Here is a 15,610-nt window from a genome sequence, read left to right on the forward strand (position 1 = left end):
ATGTCATGCAGCTCACATTCTAATAGGGGTAACCAACAGCTTTTAAAAACTTAGGAATGGGGCAGCTAAGTGGCACAGTAGATGAAGCACCAGCCCAGGATTCAGAAGGACCTGAGTTCAAATCTGTCCTCAGACACTTGACAGTTACTAGCTGTGTAACCCTGGGCAAGTCACTCATTGCCCAGCTAAAAAAAAAGGCGGGGGGCGGGAACAAACAAAACAAAAACCAAACAAACAAAAAACCTTAGGAACTCTGCTCCATGCAATGACAGAAAATACTATAACGTCTGCAAAGGTAAATTGGAGCCAGGATGAGTGGTTCTTCCTTGAATGTGGGTCTCTATATTTTATTGGATAGGCAATGGGCAGCTGCTGAATGTTTTTGAAGTCATTTGGACATTTCAACTTGGATATTATATATTTCAAACTGAGACATCCTAAACTCAACATAACCCACAGAAAACTTACAATCTTCTCCTCACCCCTCTTTCAAACATGACTATTTCTGTTCAAGGTGTACACCACCGTTCTTCCAGTCTCCCAGGTTTGTAACTAAGGCAGCATTCTTTATCCCTTACTCTCCTTCATTCCACATATTTGATCAATTATAAATTCTAGTGATTTTTACTTCCAAAATATCTCTTTCATCATATCTCTTCTCTTTATTCATGTGGTTGCCATGATGAATTCAAGCCCTCATCACCTCTCACTCAAATTATTGAAATGGACTCCTAATTGATCTCCCTGCCTTCAGTTTCTTCCAGCTGCATTCTGTCCACCCCAAAGTGATGTGACCATGATACTACCTCGCTCAATAAATTCCAGTGATTCTCCATTGCCTCTAGGATTAAAAAAAATAAACCTCGCTTTTTAGCTTTTAAAACCCTTCACAGGGGCAGCTTGGTGACGCAGTAGATAGAGCTCTGACCCTGGAGTGAAGAGGACCTGAGTTCAATCTGGCCTCAGACACTTAGTAGTTAAGTTGCTTAACCCCAATTCCCTAAAAACCAAGAACCAAACCAAAACAAAAACACTTCATGAACTGGTTTCAATTGATTTTTTTTCCAGCTTTGTTGAATATCATTCTCCTTGCCATGCTCTCCAATTCATCCAGACTATCCTCTCTGTTCTTTACCCACAGTGCTCCATCTCGTTTCTCCATTTCTTTGCACTGCCTCCCCCATCACGTAATCTTTAGACTCCCTCTCCAAGACACAACTTAAACACCCCCCAGGCCTTACATGAACCTTTTTCTGATTCTAACTGCTAGTGCCCTTTCTCACTAATTACCTGGTGTGTTTGGGTTTATTCTCTTCATATTAACTCCATATACACTTGCACATTCTTTGTCTTTGTATCCCTAGCAGCTAACATAAAGCCCAGCAGGTGCATAATTAGTGCTTTTTAACTGATTGATTGAGGAGGGAATGTAATTATGCTGTGCATTTGGAAGATGAATTTGGCAGCTCTTTAAAGAATGAATTGGAAAAAGAAAGGCCTAGAAGCAGGGAAACTAATTATTAAGTTATTAAAGTAGCCCAGAGGAGAAACGGTGAGGACTTGAACTAGGATTCCTTGTCACTAGTACAGTAATACTTTTATTAGATTAAGACTTTCCTTTAAAATAAACACTTTTATTCAAAGTGTGCAATGTTGGTTCTTTTTAATCTGCATAAATCTTGTAAATTATATCTATCTCTTTTTCAACTGCATAATTAAAATACCTTAGTTGTTGTTCAGTTGTATCTGACTCTTCATGACCCCATATGGGGTTTACTTGGCAAAGATACTAGAGTGGTTTGCCATTTCTTTCTCCAGCTCATTTTACAAATGAAGAAACTGAGCCATATAAAGTTAAGTGACTTGTCCAAGGTCACACAGCTAGTCATCTCTGAGGTCAGATTTGAACTCCAGAATATGAGGCTTCCTCACCTCAGGCCCAACACTATACACTGTACCACCTAGCTGCCCAATATCTATTTGTCCCAGTTGAAAGTGAAATTGTGAGGTCTTAGTTTATCTCCTCTTCCTATCTTCCACTTTCTCTGTCCTTTCCCAGTCTTTGTGGGAAAGTTTTCTTTAGAAATAACCCTGGATCTGGTGTTAGGAGTTACCAGTTCATATTCCAGTTCTCCTACTTTTACCACCTTTATACAAATCAACCTCTCCAGGTTTCATTTTCCTCCTCTGTTAAAGTGAAGGCTTAGCCTAGGTAATCTCTAAGGTTCCCTAAAATTACACAGCCTACCATCTTCAACAAAACAAGGGAGGAACTGATTAACAGTCATTTCTACTTTCTTTGAATTATTATAACATGCAAAAGCTAGATTAATAAGAATTTGAATTTCAGGCTTTTGTCACTAATTTCTTAATGAAAGGCCTTTTCAGGCATCAGCAAGGAGGTGGGAAAATAATCTTTCAGTAGAGTAACCCCTAAAATCACACTAGAATTATCTGGCAAACTATGAAGCCTGTATTTCTTTTAGAAATATTTCGAAGGAATGAGGAAAAGGAGCCAGAAGGTATAATCTATAACTCCCAGGTTCCCTTTTAGAAAACTGAGCCAGAGCAAACTTCATCAAAATTTCTGGAGCTGCTGAAGATGAGAATTCCTGGTTTCTCTTTCAGAATCTGAAGCCTGCTTTGCTTAGTATAGTTCTGTAGGTTGTCAGGTCCCTCTCTTCCAGTTCTTCCTGTGTTTACTTCCTTACCTGGGCACAGGTTGCTTCTTTTTCTCAAATATCTCTTTCTTTTTCACTAAGATTCTCAGATACATTTTTTATGTGTACGACTTCACGGTCATATGCAGGTTCCTAAAACCTGTTCTGGTTTACCATCTGTTGAATCAAACATTGCTCACAAGCTCCCATTTTAAAAAATAAAAGTATTTTATTATTTTCCAATTACATGTAAGGATAGTTTTCAATATCTGTTTTCATAGGATTTTTAGTTTCAAATTTTTATCCCACCCTCCCTCCTCCCCAAGATGGAAAGTAATCTGATTATAGGTTATATATGTACAATAACATTAAACATATTTCTGCATTAGTCATATTGTGAAAGAAGAATCAGAACACAAGGGGAAAACCTCAAAAAAGAAGGAAAAAAAACAACAGCCCCAAAGTAGAAACAGTATGGTTCAATCTGCATTCATATTCCACAGTTCTTTTTTCTGGATGTTGAGAACATTTTCTATTATGAGTTCTTTGAAATTGTTCTGGATCACTGCATTGCTGAGAAGAGCCAAGTCTATCACAGTTGTTCATCACACAATGTTGCTATTACTGTGTGTGATGTTCTCCTGGTGGTTCTCCTCACAGTCAGCATCAGTTCATGTAAGTCCTTCCAGGTTTCTCTGAAAGCCTCCTGAAATCCATTTCATTCATATACCACAACTTGTTTAGCCATTTCCCAATTGATGGGTATTCCTTCGATTTCCAGTTCTTTGCCACCACAAAGAGAGCTGCTATAAATAGTTTTGTACATGTGTGTCCTTTTCCCTTTTCTATGGTCTCTTTGGGATACAGACTTAGCAGTGGTACCACTGGGTGAAAGGGTATGAACAGTCCTATAACCCTTTAAAGCCCCCATTTTTTTCTCAGAATTTCCCCAACCAGAAAGAATTAATCATGAAACACTATGGGAATAAAAGGATACTTATTGTAATGAGGAAGGGGGAGGGTTTCAGGAAAGCCTATGAATTGATACAAAGTAAAGTGAACAGAAACAGAACATTGTATGTAGTAACAGCAATATTGTAGGATGATCAAATGTGAAAGACTTAGCTACTCTGATGAATACAATAATCCACAACAATTACAAAGGACTCATGATAATTTTTTTTTAAATGCTATGAGTTTCCAGAAAGAGAACTCATGAACTCTGAGTGGAGTGAAGCCTTTTCTTTTTTTTCACTTTCTTTATTTTTCAGCAACACGTTTAATATGGAAATATATTTTTGCATGACTTTAAAAAAGGATACATACTTAAAATAGAATTTGAGAGAACATAACAACACACACACACACACACACACACACACACACACACACTCATGAACACACCAGGCAATAAATACTTATTTCTTACTTCTCAAGGAATAACTGCAAAATGTGCAAAAATTACAGGGAATGAAGGTTGTGAGTCCTCTTGGCTCTACTTCTCACATTAACTTTTTAGCCTGGCCTTGGAATGTGAGATCCTTGAACATAGGGATGATGTTTTTACCTTTGTTAAAGGCAAAAATTCTAGCTAGTCTGTCTAAAATATCTAATGAGTGGTAGCCAATAAATTATAAGCTTTAGCAAGAGTTAGACTTTTAAGCATTTATTAAGGAGAATAAGAATTTGGTAAAGAGAGAGAAAGGCCTACATTCATCTATCTATTAAAGGGAGAGAGCATTCCTATCTCCGCTCTCTGCCAGAGTCCACAGGAAAGAGACCCAGTCAGAGCGCCCGGCTCCCCCTTCTTCCTCCCACCAGCAAACGTCACTTCCTGACGCCAAAGAAAAGACTCATGGTCTTGCCCTCAGAGACATTCACCTCATGGCAGAGCTTTTCTACAGTAAGTCTCCAGCAGGTAGCGTCATTCCAATCATTGCACCTTTTTGTTTGTTTGTTTGTTTATCCCCAGTTCTAGGTACATAGTAAGCACTTAATAAATGCTAGTTAATTGATTTAGTGACCAAGTGGCACCATAACCTACTTGAATAGGAAAAACAGAACTATGAGTTCACTTTTTCAGCAGTCTGTAAACACTATGTTAGTATGCTCCTGTTAACTAGGGGAAAATAAACTTAACAACTTGTTCAGGGCAGCTATGTGGTACAGTGGATAGAGCACCATGTTAGGAGTCAGGAACACCTGAGTTCAAATCCAGCCTCAGAAAAATCACTTAACCCTCTTTGCCTCAGTTTCCTCATCTGTAAAATGATCTGGAGAAGGAAATGGCAAACCATTCCAATAGCTTTGCCAAGGAAACCAACCCAAAATGGGGTTGCAAAGAGTTAGAAGTGACTGAAACCACTGAACAACTACAAAAAAGGCAACTTACTCACTGATTGAACCTTAGAGCTAATGTGTGGTGGAATTTGGGGTCAAATTGATCATGAGTCATCCCAAAAGAATTACAAGACTCAGTGACTCAGTTTCCCAAGTTTTATTGCAATACTGTGGGTGACCACAGGGAAAGAACCAGAATAGTGGAAAGGTATCTCTCGAATAGTGAAAGAAAAGACAGTTATATTTATAGTATGGATAAATTGATTATTAGTTTCATTATAATAACTCGCACCTTAGGGAGGTATTAGGGGAGGGCTTATCCTAATTTGGAGTTCCCAAGGAGGGTACCTTTTTCAGTGGAGGTGTATTTTGGGGGGTTTACACATCATAAGGTGAATCTGGGGACAAATTTGGCCTTTTCTGTGCATGTCTCCTTCTGATTCCCATAGCTAGTTTCAAAATATCTTCATTTATCATTTATTTCTAGTCTAAATTTCTATAGCCTTCTATAGTCATTTTATTTAAGGTCTTCATGGCCTAGCTCCCACTGTTCCCATTATGGGTACTGATTTCTGTGGGTAAGAGAACTTAGCATCCTGACTTGTTAGTTATCCATTAACTAGGGTCTGAAATCCCTTTTAGAGCTAATATCTGAATTAGAGCTTGGGTCTTAGGTTTTGCTATTAACCGCCCCCCCCCTTTTTTTTTGCCTCCTACATCAGAGCCTTAGGGTCAAAAAAGCATGACAAATCAGCACCAGCTCTACAAAGCACTAAAGTTTCTCAACCATGGTTTCTCATGATGTGAACCAAGGCTGGGAGCATGTCTTCTGGCACAAGAGAAGGAAAGCCTGATAGTTTCCTATTAATAGCGGTAGGAGCCAGACATAGCTTTGGGACAGTTTCTTGGCATTTTCTCCTCTTCTATGACTTTGTATCAATTTATTTTGTTGGGAAATTTCATCCACTCATATTTAGCAATATAATTGTTAAGTTTGTGTTTTCTTCCATTAAATACTTACATGATCGTGCATGCACACACGTGCACACATGCACACGTGTGTGTGCGCGCACACACATACCCCTATGCTTCCTTCTATTTACTTATATAGCACTTATACAAAATGCTATCTATTTAAATGTCTAATGCAGTGGCTTACTAGACACCACCAGATTGAGACCATGGAGACTAGGAACCTGTGCTGATTGATTCCTGTCTTTTATTTGCCGTAGAGGTTTGCCCTGGGTTCATTGCTCTAGGGTTGCCAGTCTTCTAAATAGAGGAGAGCTTCCCAGTGCTTCAATTCCACCCCCACCTCAGATTCCAGGGAAACAATTCTAATTTTGGCTTTAGTCAAAAGTTCTTCTCCTAACAAGGGGGTGATGTAAAAAGGTACTCAGGAAAAGAAACCCCATGAAATAGGTATGGAACAGGTAGTTTTAGCCACACACAAAAGAGGAGATTCCAAGCAATAAAGAACCATTGAATAATTAGAACAGAATCCAATAAGTTATCACTACTAATATAATCAGTTCAGGAGGTTTGCATTTTCTTTGTAAGGGCTGATAATTATGTTAATTATGATAATTATACATTTTATCTCCACTAAATATAACCTAAGTGACACCAAATAGCGTGCTTGCTCTTTTTGATATTTTCTTAGTGGGTGATATGCATCTACTATTCTTGCCACTGTAACTGTTCCAGACACCACTACCCTGATGTTCAGGCTCCCAGGAAGGGGACACACCAACTGCCTTTTGAGATACCACAAAACCTTGTACTAAAGGAAAGATGATAGAAACTCGAAGCGGCCCCAATCCAATCACAAGACTTGCCTAGGACGCCATGGGCTCATGGCTTGTGTCTGAGTATATGGGGGCACTCCTGGCTTGACAAACTCTATTGGGGTAAAAGAATTCACAAAGCTGTCTCAAAATAATCTGTTTAATATGAGTAAAATGGGTTTATACTGTGACAAACACAATTGACAGAACTGACTGAACTCCATCTAGTTTCATTCCCAGGCCAATGAATTGCCTGTGGCTAACCCACCATTATCATTCTAGCTTCTTGTTGTTGTTTCTCCTTCATTCCAGAAGAGGACCATGACATTGGGAGGTGATGTCATGACTTGCACTGAATTGGATTTAAGTGAAGGAAGGCTATGCAAGGTCACTAACCTCACTCTCTCCTCCAGAGCCATCTGGGTCCAGTGGCATGTGACAATTGAAGTGACACCACCTGCTGGAGAGTTACTGTAGGAAAGCTCTGCCATGAGGAGAAGGCATCTGAGGGCAAGCCATGTGGCTTGGAAGGTCAGTTCCTTGGCGTTTGCTTGATCAAAGCTACCAGCCAAATTAGCTTGGAGCTGTGCATGTTGGGACGGCCCTGTGTCCGGTTTCACAGGAGGCTTCTGGGACAAAGGAGGGGCAAGGCTCTCTCTTTCTTGAGGACCTCAGGGGGGAGCGGAGCAGGAGACACTGGCTCCCTGAGATAGATAGCTGAATATAAACCTCTTTCTCTCTCTCTTCACCAAATTCTTATGCTCCTTAATAAATGCTTTAAAAGTCTAAACTCTTGCTAAAGCTTCTAATTTATTGGCGATCATTCGTTAGATTTTTTAGACAGTATAGCTAGAATCCTAGCTACACAGGCAAGATATACATCAGGAGGTCTGGAGTTGGCCCCGGATGTTTTAAGGTAATTGGTGTTAAGTGACTTGGCCAGGGTCATACAACTAGTAAGTGACTGAGGTGAGATTTGAACTCAGGTCCTCTTGACTTCAGGGTCAGTGCTCTATCAGAAAAACCTGGCTAGGTGGCACAGTAGATAGATCATTGATTATTTTGTAAAGCCCCAAACACTTCGCCTCCCTGAGATTTCCAAAGTTTCTTCCTGGACTTTAGATTGTTATGCAAATAAACTTGTCTGGTAGAACTATGAGATACTTCACCCTTCCATATTCAGTCTCCTCACTGTCTTAGCACCCCATATAAACCCTGTTCCCTACCCACTCTCTAGGTACTCCTAGCATTTGCTATGTGGTACCATGAGTTGCAATTCTTCTATCCCAATTAAAGACTTTAATTTTGTTATATTGATTGTTTTCATTAATTTTCAGGTTGACAACTGCTCTTGGGCAGGCAACCTAGAGAATCACATATGTAGTGGCTGGCCAATAATTCAGCAGTTGGATCTTGTTCAACATTTTGTTCTGGTTCCTCCCCTGCCATGCTAAAGCAGGAGCACTATGGGTACTGATATTGCTGGAACCTTTCTCTACCACCCTTTACTAATGATGTAGGAGGTGAAAAAAGGGTTAATAGAAAAACCTAAGACCCAAGCTTTAATTCAGATATTGGCTCCAAAAGGAAGTCAGACCTCAGTTAATGGATAACTTATCAGTCAGGATGCTAGGTTCTCTTACCCACAGAAATCAGTGCCCATAACGGGAACAGAGGGAGAGAAGCCATGATGACCTTAAATAAATTGACAGACTGTAGAAACTTAGACCAGAAATAAATGAAAAATGAATATGTTTTGAAACTAGCAATGGGAAACAGAAAGAGACATGTGCAGAAAAGGCCAAATTTGTTCCCAGATTCACCTTATGACATGTAAACCCCCAAAACATACCTCCACAGTAAAAGGTACCCACCTTGGGGGTTGGCTTAGGACCCCAGGAACTCCAAATTAGGATAAGCCTCCCCCTGTACCTCCCCAAGGTGGAGAATATTATAATAAGTAGGACAGGCCCTCCCCTATACCTCCCCAAAGGTAGAGATTATTATAATGAGACTGATAATCAATTTATCCATACTATAAATATAACTGTCTTTCCTTTCCTTATTCGAGAGATACCTTTCCACTATTCTGGTTCTCTCCCTGTGGTCACCCACAGTATTGCAGCAAAGCTTGGGAAACTGAGTCACTGAGTCTCATAATTCTTTTGGGACAACTCATGATCAATTTGACCCCAAATTGGTGATCATTGCCTTTCTATGCCTGGGCCTTATCCCCCCTGTTCAAAGGCAAAACATTTCTACTGATTTGTATTTCCATGCCTGGAGCCTTACTTTACCCTATTAAGATAGGGCGGATGATAGCCCTGTGCCCAGGCCCTTTGCTAGGCAGAAATCCAAAGCCATTCAAAACAAAACAAAAGACACAGACTCCTCTAGGCTAGTATATGCGCTCTATCTCCCTTGTAAAACTAATAGCCATTTCTGACAATGTTGGTTAGAGTATGTGGGGTCTGAACTCTGTAGAAGTCCAGAAAGACAGACAGGGAGAGAGACAGAGAGGCAGAGAGACAGAGACAGACTGAAACAGAGAGTGAATACTCCTTGTCCTCAGCAAATCAAAAATTGGCACATTTGTCCACATCCCCAATTCTATAAAGGTCTCTGGGAGCCAGAGAGAATTAAACAATTTCTTTTCAAATAGCTCTCAACAAAGTCCACATGGCAGAGTTTGGAACGCATTTTTAAAGAAAATGTCAAACATTATTTTTACATGTAATTGGAAAACAATATTAAATAGAAAATTTTAAAAGGGGGTGGGGGGAGAAGTCCACATGGCACAGTTCTCAATGACCTCCTGAATGTCATTAAAAAGTCCCAATCAGTTTCTTTAGCAGTTTTTTTTCAGATTATATATGTGTATATATATATATATATATATATATATATATATATATATATATATATATAAATTATAGCCTTCAGATGGAAGAGGTAGGCCCTGACCTAGACAGGCCTACCAGTTGGTAGCCCAAAAGACCACTGTCACACCCCACCCTGCCATGAAATTTTATAAATTCAACCATTGGCAGTTCACTGCAGTTTCTTTCAGGGTACAGTTATTAATGCCACAGGTTATATGTACAATGTTCTCTCCTTTTTGAATGGCTATAGACAGTTTACTGTGTAATCTCCCAGGACTCGGAGAGGGGGATGAACCATGTGGTATATACTACTATCTCTTTGAGGCTTCACTAAAAGTTCCACCAAAAATATGGAGGCCAATGTGAGCGCACTTTCCTCTGCCCTGCTCATCCCTCACTTTGACAAGATCATTTCATCCCACTTCTACATGACTGTATCAATTATTTGGGGCTAGTCCCAGTACCATGGCCGTTTAAATTCACTGTTGGGTGCAATGGATAAAGCACCAGCCCTGGATTCAGGAGGACCTGAGTTCAAATGTGGCCTCAGACACTTTACATTTACTAGCTGTGTGACCCTGGGCAAGTCACTTAACCTTCATTGCCCCACAAAAAACAAACAAACAAATTAAAAAACCCTAAATTCACTATTGAAATATCAGGCACTAATAGGTTAACAAAAGGAGATTTGCTTAGCCATAGCAAGGGGAAGATATTCAACAAGGTTGAGAAGTTAACTGACCTAAGTGAAGCTTACCTACCTCTCAACTATCCATCCTGGGCAACCAGCCAGCCCTCAGTTTGAGCCTGCAGATGTTCGTGGTTCTTTTGTACACAAACCAGGAAGTGATATCAATAGTCCAGGCCTTTAGTCTCTCAAAACAATCAAATCTCAAGAACAGTTTCTTTTTTGTGGGGCAATGAGGGTTAAGTGAGTTGCCCAGGGTCACACAGCTAGTAAGTGTCAAGTGTTTGAGGCCGGATTTGAACTCGGGTCCTCCTGAATCCAGGGCTGGTGCTTTATCCACTGTACCACCTAGCTGCCCCAGTTTCAATACTTTGTGTGTGTGTGTGTGTGTGTGTGTGTGTGTGTGTTTTGGGGGGCGGGGCAATGAGGGTTAAGTGACTTGCTCAGGGTCACACAGTTAGTAAGTGTCCGGATTTGAACTCAGGTCCTCCTGAATCCAGGGCTGGTGCTTTATCCACTGTGCCACCTAGCTGCCCCCCAGTTTCAATACCTTTAAGGAAAAACAATCGTAAGTGACATGGAGAGTTAGGGTATTTCTCCCATGGGTTACCCCATAGTTTAGCCCTTGAGTGCTATACAACATAAAAGGCAAATCTGGAAATTCTACTTGCCAAGTTCAAACATTTCTGAATCCAGGGAAGCCCCCCCTTTGAGACTGCTTTTCCATAAAAATTCTTCCATGAAGACTGCTTTGTTTTCATATTTTTGCTGATAAAGAGTATTTGCTTCTGCACTATGAACATGTAAGTCATCATTCATCCTTAGTTTTCAAAGGACCAATGACATCACAGAGTGATGTCTTGACTTGCTCAAGAATTGGATTTAAGTGAGGCAGAGTTGCCCAGAGTCATCAGCCTCACTCTCTTCCAGAGTCATCAAAGTCCAGTGGAAAGATAAAAATCAGGATGACTGGTGATGGTCCAGGATACAGTAGATAATCTTAGCATCTTCTATGCTTACCAAGCTCTAAGTGATCCACAGCACCTGCTTCAGCCAGCTTCATGGCCATTGGAACAAATAATTCTTATCTGGCCATTCTGATGGGAGAAGTCTTCACATGCTTAAGGTAGACATCCTTCTAACTCACTGCCAGGTTTGAGACCTGCCAGTTACCCCCAACTTGGTTTAGCCCATCTGCTGAGAAGGTTTTACTGGGATGTAGCTACTGTACATGCTATAGCTTCTTGGAACCACAGGTGAGAGTTGGGGGACAGGTGGATACCAATGGTGGATGAATATCCCTGAAAAGGGCTCCTAGAACAACCCCATACACCTCAGACATGTAAATACTATCATAATGTATGCGTGTCATATTCCCTGCATATAATTTAGACATTTAACCATTGAAACAGATTATGAAACGATGTTTTACATTGTGTTGTGGTAAAAATTTCAAGAGCCTGGATTCTGAGCAAAGAATCAACTTACTAGTAATGCTAGCAATTACCAATAAATGGGTCAATGGCCTCTCAAGAACCAAAGACAAATTGGGTTTTACAGAGAGAATTTTTATAGTCAATAAAGAGGGACTACATTTCATGAGATTAATACACATTCATGACATTAATGATTATTCATAGGATTTGTAGGAATAGGGAAACAAGAACAGAGAAGTAGGTCAATTTGCAAGATTGAGCTGCTGACATGTTGGGGAGGCTTGTAATTTTGGGGTGATGGTGCCCTGGTCATTTGAAAGTATCTGAGGGGCAGCTAGGTGGCACAGTGGATAAAACACCGGCCCTGGATTCAGGAGGACCTGAGTTCAAATCCGACCTCAGACACTTGACACTTACTAGCTGTGTGATCCTGGGCAAGTCACTTAACCCCAATTGCCTCACCAAAAAAAAAAAAAAAAAAGAAAGAAAGTATCTGAAGCTGCTGTGGCTGCTGCTAGCTTTACTTGGTATGGAAGATCCCTGATGCATGTATACTACAGCACTCCTGTCTTGTGAGTGCCACCCATTCCGTATAACTCCCAGCTAGGGACTTACAAAAGTAATCAGTGATGTCTTTATGGTCTTCTCTCTCTTCAGAGATGACTGCGGCCACAAAATTAAAAGACACTTGCTCCTTGGAAGGCGAGCTATGGCAAATCTGGACTGCATACTAAAAAGCAGGGACATCACCTTTCCAACAAAGGTCTGTATAGTCAAAGCTATGGTTTTTCTAGTAACAATGTGTGGCTGTGAGAATTGAACTACAAGGACAGTTGAGTGCTGTAGAATCAACACTTTCAAACTGTGGTGCTGGAGAAGACTTTTGAGAGCCCCCTGGATAGCAAGGAGTCCAAATCAGTCAATACTTAAGGAAATTAATTCAGGCTATTTCCTAGTAGGCCAAATACTGAAACTGGAGCCACATAATAAGAAGACTGAAATCATTGGAAAAGACCCTGATATCGGGAAATATTGAAGGCAAAAGAAAAAGGGACAGCAGAGGATGAGATGAATAGATAGTATCATGGAAACAATGAACATGAACTTGTACAGACTTTGAGAAATAGTAGAGGATAAAAGGGCCTGGAGTGCTGTGGGTCATGGGGTCACAAAGAATCAGACATGCCCTAAATGACTGAACAACAATGCAACAAAATTCTGTACTCTTCCACAGCAAACTCCTTTCTTTTTCCTTTGGTCTCAGGTCTAGTATGATTCATGGACCTCACCTTGCCCTGGTAGTGGAGTTTTCCTCTGGTTAACTACAAAAAGTGGTTAACTACAAAAGCCTGGGGACCTAAAATTGCTGAATCCACAGAGGTCACAGAGGTGCTCCAGGCCAGCACACATAATGTGGGAGGATATAGAGGGAGGGGAAGGAATAAGGGTGGAAATCTTTGGGGAAGTAGCAGGAATAATGGGCTGGTAAGTTGATCTTCAAATATCTTTTCTATAAAAATTAACTTGTTGCAGGTTCTTTCACTTCTTGTTATTGCTGGGTTTCTGTATCTGGAACTCTTTATTCATATTATTAGGTATGGTAAAGGGGGAAACTATCTCTAGGAGACTTCTCACTTCATCTTCTTCCCAGAATTTGTCCCTCTCTTTATTTTATTTGACTATTAGTATTTGCTGCAAGGGAGGATGTATTCTTATTGGAGGGAGGTGGGGTTCAAGGGAATTGAGAAGAGACAGATGATAGTAACAGTGATACCAAAAAAAGAAAAACAATAATATGACCAAACCACATTTTAAAAAGGCAAAGAAGAGAATAGAAGAAAGTTCAGAGAAAGAGAGACAAGTAGGACAACTTTGAAACTAATGTGTTAAATTTCTGGTATTTTTTTTTAAATGAGGACATAACAGATTTGCAGGTTCATACATAGCCTCCTTTTTCTGTTTTTCTTTGTGTGGCGGAACCTTCGTATTTCTTTGTTTTTGTCAGGTTCAGAATAAAAACAACAAGAACAAATTGCCCTAAAGCAGTTTAACAGAAAGGAGGTATGCTTTCTTTAACTTTAATGCTATGTTAACACTGACTCTTGCAGTTGAACAGAGACTCTTTTTTTGTCTCGGTGTTGAATTGTATCATTTTTCATCTTTGTATCTTCAATTTATATTATAGAAGCTGTGTCAGTTTTATGTGGGCACAGAGTGGGATGCTATCTCTGGAAGGAGTAGCTAGGCTTCTAAGACTACAAATCACTGAGAGCATGGCTGTGTTTGTATCTCCAACTGGCCTAGATAGAGCCTTCTTGCTCCTTTCAATTTTGCCCTTTCCCTTCACTCTTCCTTCCCCCTTTTTTATGGGTAGTTCCAACATAATTTAATATATATGTGTATATAAATATGTATGTATATAGACACATACATACATGCATGTATGTGTTTCTATATGTCTCTGTATAGGTATGAGTATATATATACATGTCACTCCAGTGGCAGGTAAACTAGATTGGTCTTTTAAGGGGGAGAGGCCAATTGCCTATTTTGTTTCTTCAAATATAAGAAAGGGGGAAATAGCATCAGAGTAATATACTTGTACTACTACAACCTGATGAGGTTGAGTGGGGATATATTTTCCTGAGTTTCTCACATGAAATGGAGACAGAAGAAAATAGCATGTTGTATCTTATTAACTTTTGGGGGGGGGCGCAATTAGAGTTAAGTGACTTGCCCAGGGTCACACAGCTAGTAAGTGTCAAGTGTCTGAGGCTGGATTTGAACTCAGGTCCTCTTGAATCCAGGGCTGTTGCTTTATCTACTGAGCCACCTAGCTGCCCCATATCTTATTAACTTTGATGTTAATTCCTTTAATTTCCTAATTAGTAAAATGATTTTATTGCATTTTATTTGCCCATGAGCTTCTCATTGCATTTTAACCCTCAAGCTTAAAAAGCTAGTCATTAGGGGGCAGCTAGGTAGTGCAGTGGATAAAGCACTAACCCTGGATTCAGGAGGACCTGAGTTCAAATCCGGCCTCAGACACTTGACACTTACTAGCTGTGTGACCCTGGGCAAGTCACTTAACCCTCATTGCCCCACCAAAACCCCAAAAAAACAAAAAACAAAACAAAAAAAAGCTAGTTATTGGACCAGCCTGGCTTAGGCCTGGTCCAAAACAACATACTAGGGACTTAAAATGTATTCTTGAAATTGAAGAGAATTTAATGATCATCTAGTCCAAATCCTATCTATTTTTCAAATATGAAAAATGAGGCCCAGAGAGTTGAACTTATTGCCCAAGGTAAATAAGCATTGAGACTGTTTAGTACTTTTCCTATCATACAACTTAATTTGTCAAATAGCTGCTTCCTCAGGCTGTCTGCCAGTTGGGGCTGGTGGAATGATGCTGGCCCACTTCACTTTCCAATATGTATTCCCTAATAAACACTTGTGCACTGGCAAAACTTTATTTGCCAGGTTGCTATGGCAAAGGATTTTTCACTGCAATTAAACACATATAAGGTATGCTTCTACCAACTATAGTTGTATGTGTATTTTTCCTGAAACCTTGAGAATTTTACAAAGAAGACAAGAGGAGATTGAAAAAATTGGAATAGAACATATGCAAAATTAAAATGCATGGGCCATGCGCCCAGAATTATCTCCCCAGCAAAACTCAATATGCTCCATGAAGTCAGGAAATTGATATTTGAGAAGAAAACAGACATGGAGACACAACCATTGTAAGGAAGATTTCAAAATAATAAACAAGCCTCTAAGAATAAAAATAAGTGCTTAAAGCAGGCAAAGC

This window comes from Dromiciops gliroides, chromosome 1 (assembly GCF_019393635.1).
Source record: "Dromiciops gliroides isolate mDroGli1 chromosome 1, mDroGli1.pri, whole genome shotgun sequence".
NCBI lineage: Eukaryota > Metazoa > Chordata > Mammalia > Microbiotheria > Microbiotheriidae > Dromiciops > Dromiciops gliroides.